This window comes from Abramis brama (genome assembly GCF_963993115.1).
Source record: "Abramis brama genome assembly, chromosome: 15".
Lineage (NCBI taxonomy): Eukaryota > Metazoa > Chordata > Actinopteri > Cypriniformes > Leuciscidae > Abramis > Abramis brama.
Genome location: NC_139977.1, coordinates 5046693 through 5054291, shown reverse-complemented (window position 1 = coordinate 5054291; position 7599 = coordinate 5046693). Strand labels below are relative to the sequence as shown.

The following is a 7599-nucleotide window of genomic DNA, read 5'->3' as shown; positions in this document are numbered from 1 at the left end:
TGTATTACCATTTTCACAGAGTGATATCGAACCAAGACGCACCCAGAGATAAACTGCAGGATGTCACTGGAACCCATATTGTGTCCCTCAATATGCTTGCATTAATGATCAGATAGCTCTCCCTGTGATAAGGCCATCCAACAGTCCCCAAAGTTGTTTGTTAAGCCATGGTTGTGAAAACATGGTTTATCGACAGGGAGTGGATTAAATTTTATACAGGGTGACCTATGAGTTCTGGACTACACTTCCCATAAGTCTGTGGAGTAGGCTATTACGTCTGCACGTACTATAAATAGACGCACAGTAGCGTAGCGCACACTCGTCTCATTCATTCATTGATTCTGCAAACAAGCGTTAGCTAGCATCAGGTAATTTATACACGGTTGTGTTTTAATAGTAATTTTAATGGATGCATTTTAATTTTCGAGGGCTATTCCTGTTTAAGCAAAGAGACTTCTATGTAAATTGTTTTATGCTGCTCATGCTTAGAATTGTTTGTGTGTCTCTAGGTCTCCTTCACGTAATTAAAATGTGGGCTTGAGGTAGCTCCATGTATGGGTTTTTATCATTGAGGTAATGGGTTTATGTGAAGAAAGTAGTAGACTACTTTGGGTAGAAAGAATGCAGTCTTATTTTGTTGTTGCGTTTCAGATCCCCGTGTGTATTGATGGTGATCTGCCTGGTGACAGCCTTCAGAGTACTGAATGATTTGTGAGCGAATTACTGTATACTTAGGGGTAACAAGTATTGTCAAGTCTCTTACTTATTTAGATTTATAAAGATGGTTGTTTTCATAAAAATGTGTTTTGTATGTCTCTTTTAAAGAACTATCCAGTTGATTAATTCCTCTCTTTCTTAAATCCAGTTATTTTAAAGGTATGTGACTAGTTTAAATAATTTATTAATGTAAATGTTTATTCAAGGTATTTATAATAGTTTTTTTTTTTTTTTTTTTTTGCAGGATTAGCACGACTATTGTTACTATCTTTTATTTTGTGGTGAATTACCTCAGTTTTCTGTGGACATAGTATATCAATGATTTTTGATTGATTCTGTTTTTCTTTTTTTTCTTCTTCTTTAGTCCTGATTCCATGGCAGCCGCAGGGTCTCCTCCAAGGGTGAGACTGGCACTGGTGAGGTGGTGGGGATTCTTCTTTGGTTCCTGGTGATTTGTTCTTCCTTTTGAGTGCCGTGAATTCTGTGCTACATTTGGAATGTGAATTGCAAGTAGTGGTTGTATATTTGTCTCCACACGTATGGTTGTGCCCTGTTGGAGCCCTGTGGTCTGTCATAAATTTGTTTTGTTTCTCTCTTTCTCTCTGAATGAGACCTGTATTAGTGTTTCAGACATTTATTGCTTCATGCACAATTTGGTATTTGTGACCTGTAATAAAACTGCTTGTACAAGCGATAAAGCTTTCACTATACTCTGTGGCCAGTTATTAGCCCACTCCTATTCGGTGGGTTACATTTAGATAATAGGCTATAAAATTGTTGACAATCAAAACACACTAATTATAAATCTAAAGCCAATTGAACACTTGGTTTTAACTCTTCAATCGATTAAACACTTTTATGTAAAACCTTTAAATACATTACAATATTAATAGCTTAATAAAAAGACACATCGAGACAGTTATCCTGAAACTGACTTTGCCTATGCCTGCTCTGTATGTTTAAATTGCTCATTGTCAGGTAGACGACACACTCCGTACGAAGGAGTGACAATTACAACTTTGTATTGTGCTGCAGCTACTGAACCCCAAATCTCTTAGGAAGTGATTGAGCGTCTGAAGACTTGTTTATACTTTTTGTTTTTAGTACACTTCACAAAGAATCAAATAATTGTGTAAAACCCAGTAAACCTTGAGATTATTGTGACATCAGAACAAAATTATGTCCAGAGACTTATTCTTTAATTTGGTAACACTTTAGAATACTGTTCTGTGATTAATGAATAACTACACAGGAACAAATGAGTAACACAATATTAACACTCTACTACTATTAACTAACAAGAAACTCTGATTAACGAATTAGTAAGTAATAGAGCTCAGTTAAATGTGGTAGTTCACTAGCTAATCAATAACTACTTTTTTTCCATACCTCCCAGAGGACTAAGAACCTCTATACAGGTTCATAATTAACATGCATAATGTATAATTAATTCTAAAGTAAAGATCATGGTAACCCACTAATGACTCAAGTAGCCCTTTACCAAATGCTTCAGAAGAAGTTTATTAATTGTTTTGTGGCGATATGGAAGAAATCATACTGGCTTTTTCACTTTTCCTAATGGGCGGAAACCAATGAGGAAGTTAAGAGGAAATTTAATATAAAAGAAAGATAAACGGAAGAGGAGGAGTGGGAAAAACAAACAAACGTAGGTTATCTGAGTTGGACACATGCTACCTGAAGGCAGTCCTTGCTATTCCTTGCTGGAGTCTCTGTGCATGCGCTGACTGGGTGCGATCGCCAAAGTGATGGAGAAACTGAGCTCTGCATGATTCGCCTGCCTCAGGGATTAGTCTTGATGTCCATCGTCTTTTAACCCCACGTCAAGTGTCCAAACTCTTTCCCCCGCCCTGAATTTGCGGCCGCTATATATGGGATTAATATCCTGCCATGATTCAAAACTGAAAATAAAGTTCTGAAAGGTTGAAACTAAGTGTTCGAAAACTCAAAATCTTACAAAAAAAAGTTTTGCAAGATCGAAAAATAAGATTTGCAAGCTTGCAAAATGTAAAAAAATAAAAATATCTCTGCAAACATTATGTTGTTTTTGAGATTTCCTTCTTCAGAACTGCAACATTTTTTTTTACGATGTTGCGCAAACAATTTTTCAGAGTTTCAAATTTGTCAGTGTTCTCCCACTGTATTAGTTTGTTTTCCAGGTTTGAAACCTTGTAAATGGTGACCTGAAAACTGGTGTGCGAATGTGTGAAAAAAAGTTTTGAAACTCTGAAAACAGAGTTTTGCAGGCTTGCAAAGTGGTAAAAATAATAAAATCTCTGCAAACATAATTTTGTTTTTGAGTTTTCCTTCTTCAGAAGTGCAACACTCTTTTTTACGGTGTTGTGCAATCATTTTTTCAGAGTTTCGAATGTGTCACTGTTTTCCCAGTGTATAGTTTGTTTTCCAGGTTTGAAACCTTGTAAATAGTTATCTGAAAACTGGTGTGCGAATAGGTGAAAAAAAGTTTTGAAACTCTGAAAACTGAGGTTCGAAAGGGCGAAACTTTCTACATTACATTACTTTTGCACTCCTTTTGCAGACTATTTTTTCAGAGCTGAGTTTACAACACCCACTTTGCGGAGATACGCCCACACAGTTGCGAGCTTGCGACTCACGTGATTTGTGGCAGCGTTGTCACGCAGCTCTGCTCTGAAACTCAGACTGAGCGAAAATGAAGCTTCGCAACTTCGCAACTTAAAAAAAGCCTGGAGGGAGGGCCTTCTGCTCTTGGCCAATGCTTTTCTGTCTGCTGACGTACAGTCCAATCACAAGTCGTATTTACTGGAAAGGTGGGATTGACCGACTGCTCCCCCAATGACGAAATTCTCTCGAAATTCTCATGCTCACTCCTCACACAGCGAGCGACTCACTTTCTTCAGCTGGCGAATCACTCTCCTCACACAGCGAGCGACTCACTTTCCTCAGCTGGCGACTCACTCTCCTCACACAGCGAGCGACTCACTTTCCTCAGCTGGCGAATCACTCTCCTCACACAGCGAGCGACTCACTTTCCTCAGCTGGCGAATCACTCTCCTCACACAGCGAGCGACTCACTTTCTTCAGCTGGCGACTCACTCTCCTCACACAGCGAGCAACTCACTTTCCTCAGCTGGCAAATCACTCTCCTCACCAGTGCTCGAAGTGGGGCGGTACTCACCGGTACGCAGTACCGGCACTTCTGCATTTTACTCCAAAGCGTACCTGCACGTTTTCTTGAGGGGAAGAAATTCTCATGAGGGGTCGAAATTCTCATGCTCACTCCTCACACAGCGAGCGACTCACTTTCTTCAGCTGGCGAATCACTCTCCTCACACAGCGAGCGACTCACTTTCCTCAGCTGGCGACTCACTCTCCTCACACAGCAAGCGACTCACTTTCCTCAGCTGGGGCATGTTCAAGTTCAAAACGGTGCGCAACGTTTTGCTACGGTTTCCGGGTTTAACGTCATGTTTCCTGGAAACGGCGTGCACCGGTGTGCAACGGGGTTTGAGATACGTTTTCTCTTGTTTGGTGGGTGTGTCAGAACTGCAGTCCAATCAGCAACAACATGTATATAAAGCACACAGTATTAAAGTGAACTCGCACAATGGGTTCAAGGAAAGTATTAAATTTACAAATGTGTTGGATGCAGCTCGGTATACGCAACAACTGAGGATATTAGAAGACATGTTTGTCGAAAGTTTTATTGTAAAAAATATAGGATATCAACAAAATGATGTAGTTGTTTATATTTTTAGCTTCATTGCAAGTGTATTGGTATAGAAATAAACAATGGTAATTAAGTGCTTTTCCTAAAAATGAGAAAGAAAATGCAGGGTATTAAAACAGTATGAACTACAAATAAAGTATCTGTGAGGCTAAATAGATGTGTTTTAGTCTGAATTAGGTAATATGTGTGCTTCCATTTCAGTTTCAGCAATCCCTTCACTTGATTGGGATGTTCTCTTTTGTTCTGGGCGGCAAGTGCAGTAACTGTAACATCGGGCATATTTTGTAGTATTAAACACATGTTTATACCGACTTCATCAGGCTCCGAAAATTCTTCACAAAGAACACAAAGAATGGCCTTCTCAGCTGCCATAGCAACTCTTGCGTCATCAGAACAGTGTGTTCAACGCATCACCGTTTCTGTTTAAAAAACGTTGTGCAACGTTTTGTCGGGGCTGAACGCAGCCCTGGCGAATCATTCTCCTCACACAGCGAGCGACTCAGTCATGTACATTGGCCTAATATTATAATAAAATCTCAAGTAGCTGCTACTGTATTGGTGCAATAACTAACTTCAGTAAACTGTTAAATTTTTGTGTTGTAAAAGTCATTTATTCTGAAGCAATAATCTTAAATTGATTCTCATTGCATTTTTTAAAAACATTTATAAAGGCAATTTCCCCCTAACTGTCATCTTTCAAGTCAAATTCTATACATTTTAAGTCACTATATTGCTTTTACCAATCAAATTGACTAGTATCAACAAAAAAATAAAAAAAAATATGCAAAACAAGCATAAAACAAACAAACAAACAAACAAAAACAAAAAACATTGTTTTGGTATCAAATATTCAACATGAATGCATGGGGCAAAAATTAAAAAATATTTTGTGTATATTATGTGTATTTTATGTTTGTTTAATGACTGCTGCTGGCCAATAGAAAAAAACAATAAAACTTATGAATAGCCTACAATTGTAGTTAAAAAACAAAAAATAATAATAAAACATAATAGGGCATTCATGTTGAATATTCTTTTGAATGGTGTTATCAAATAATGATCTGTTATAATCTGATAGAGAAAAACAACATGCAAGTAATTTATAGGCCTACAGTTAACTAATGTGATCTTTACAAAAAACATAATGGTGTTTGTAACTTTGAATTGTGTTTTACCTATTTTGATACCAATGTGAATCAGCAAAAACGGAAATGTCACTTTTTCAGAATATTCTATTTTAAAGATAATTTATAAAATAAACTTTTTAAAAAGCCGTGCATCCTGTTTGCGTATCCTGTGCGCCTTCGTCATTGGCGGAGCAGTCGGTCAATCCCACCTTTCCAGTAAATACGACTTGTGATTGGACTGTACGTCAGCAAAAAGCAAAGCATTGGCCAAGAGCAGAAGGCCCTCCCTCCAGGCTTTTTTTTAAGTTGCGAAGTTGCGAAGCTTCATTTTCGCTCAGTCTGAGTTTCAGAGTTTCAGAGCAGAGCTGCGTGACAACGCTGCCACAAATCACGTGAGTCGCAAGCTCGCAACTGTGTGGGCGTATCTCCGCAAAGTGGGTGTTGTAAACTCAGCTCTGAAAAAATAGTCTGCAAAAGGAGTGCAAAAGTAATGTAATGTAGAAAGTTTCGCCCTTTCGAACCTCAGTTTTCAGAGTTTCAAAACTTTTTTTCACCTATTCGCACACCAGTTTTCAGATCACCATTTACAAGGTTTCAAACCTGGAAAACAAACTATACACTGGGAGAACACTGACAAATTTGAAACTCTGAAAAATTGTTTGCGCAACATCGTAAAAAAAAATGTTGCAGTTCTGAAGAAGGAAATCTCAAAAACAACATAATGTTTGCAGAGATATTTTTATTTTTTTACATTTTGCAAGCTTGCAAATCTTATTTTTCGATCTTGCAAAACTTTTTTTTGTAAGATTTTGAGTTTTCGAACACTTAGTTTCAACCTTTCAGAACTTTATTTTCAGTTTTGAATCATGGCAGGATATTAATCCCATAGCTATACAGACTGCTACATGCAGTCAACACACATACACACACACACACACACACACACACACACCAAACGCTTGTTTGATTATTTATTTTTCTTTCTTTCTTTTTATTTTATTTTATTTTTTACCCTTCTTTCTTATGGTTGAAATTGAACACGAAAAACTGAGTTTGAAAAAAATAATAACTTTAAGACATTGGTGAATCAAGAACTCTCTTTTTGTTGTTGTTGGGTGAAATCTAACTTGAACTGAACTTGAGCAGCAATCTCCTTACTGTTTGTTTTCATTAATTCATTTGTCATGTGAGGCAAAGAAAAAAAAATACAAACTCTGTGTGAAAACTGAACTTTGTGTAACTGTTTTTTTTGGTGTAAAATATTTTCCTAAATAACAATTTTTGACTGAAACCCTTCAATCTGTGAATGTGTGTCATTCTATGTTATTGCGGGTATAGGAAGGCATTCATTTTGTGAAACGACTCGAGGGCAGATTTTTTTTTTTTTTTTGCGATACAATAAAACAAAACTTGCGGGACAATGCAGATTTTTAGGGATAACATCATTATGCACAGCATTTTATCAGTAAAAAGCCAATTGGATGGAAACAGGCTGGAGACAGCTAATTTGTAATCTTTTTTTAACGCATATTCACTTTGTCGATAACAAAAAAAAAAGAGCAGAAAGTGGATGGAAACTTGGCTGGTGTCCTGCCCAGCTTATTGTGTTGAACTGTTTTATATGCTTATGGTTGAATCGGAGTATGTTTGGATTGAGCTAATGTAACTACTTTACTGTGATAGTGACTGTAATGCTTATCTTGTTATACCTTTAAATGCAGGCTTATGGGTTTATTAACAAGTGGTTAAAGCTTACAACTTAAGCCTGTTATTATCTTGATTATGTTTGTTTATTCCTTGTGGAAGCAGTAGGGAGGTGGATGCGTTTGTGGTGCTGTGGCAGCTTCAGGGCACAGGCTAGAGCTCTTTAAATCCTTTCATATTGTTGCGTCCGCTTAAACCCCTAGACTCGTGTAGGACCAGGGTTTGAAATAAAAATGTACTAGACAAACAGAGTCAGATGCTTTGCTTGGTCAGATGATTTACTTTGTGTTATGAGGCCGGCAAAACAAAATGGTACAAACTTCC

At 37.5% G+C, this 7599-nt stretch overlaps 1 long non-coding RNA gene across 2 annotated transcripts; it reads left to right on the top strand.

Annotated features, from left to right (window-relative positions):
• The first annotated feature begins 302 nt into the window (after window positions 1-302).
• Window positions 303-1411, top strand: LOC311098214. 2 transcript variants are annotated; one of them, XR_014609407.1, is made up of 5 exons: window positions 303-368; window positions 510-573; window positions 652-711; window positions 826-876; window positions 1082-1411. It is a non-coding gene; the product is annotated as an uncharacterized lncRNA (long non-coding RNA). The 2 variants fall into 2 exon arrangements; XR_014609406.1 differs by lacking the exon at window positions 826-876.
• Window positions 1412-7599: the final 6188 nt, after the last annotated feature.